The sequence below is a fragment of the Pteropus vampyrus genome, unplaced genomic scaffold, assembly GCF_000151845.1.
Source record: "Pteropus vampyrus isolate Shadow unplaced genomic scaffold, Pvam_2.0 Scaffold65, whole genome shotgun sequence".
In the NCBI taxonomy this organism is placed as follows: Eukaryota; Metazoa; Chordata; class Mammalia; order Chiroptera; family Pteropodidae; genus Pteropus; species Pteropus vampyrus.
In genome coordinates, this window is record NW_011888846.1 from 2879956 (window position 1) to 2880818 (window position 863).

Below are 863 nucleotides of genomic sequence, written 5' to 3' on the forward strand. Positions count from 1 at the left end.
TCTGTCTTTCCTAGAATGTCATGTAAATAGAATCACGTAGCACGTGAACTTTTGAGATTGGGTTTTCCCTCAGCATAATGCATTGGACACGCGTCCGTGTTGTGCAGGGATCAACAGTGCCTTCCTTCGGGTTGCTGAGCAGTATTCCATGGTACCGATGCAACGGTTCATCCATTTGCCATCGACAGACGTTTGGGTCGTTTCCAGTTTGGAGCCATTATGAATAATGCTGGTGTGAACATCCGTATACAGGTTTTGGTGTGAAATAAGTTTTCATGTCTTTAGGACAAATACATTAAAGTGGATGGTTGGGTCACAGGATAGGTGAGGGGTCAATTTTTTAAGAAATTGCCTGTTTTCCAGAATGCCTGTACCGTTTTGCATTTGAGAGGGCAGAGTTTGTTGATTTTTCACTTGTCCCTTCCGACTTTCTTTCCTTTCTTTCCTTAAATTTTTACTAAAGTATTACGTGCCATCTTAAGTGGAAAAGTAGATGATCTCTCTCTCTCTCTCTCTCACACACACACACACACACACAAACCCATGTAACTACCACCCAGATCAAGATACAGAACACCTCCTTTCAGTAAATACCTCACGACCCTGCAAAGGAACTGCTATCCTGACTTTAATCGCCATATTAGTGTTGCCTGTTTCAGAGCTGCGTTGAGAGGATCATACAGTACCTACGTAACCGCCTGCCTCCAGTCTCTGCACTCAACACCACGTGACGTTCATCCAGCTTGATGTATGCTGCAGCGTCGCAGTCTTTTTGTATTGCTGAGTCACGTCGCAATATGTAAACATGCCTCAGAATATTTATTCGCTCTGCTGTGATGGACATTTGGGGTGGGTCCAGTTTT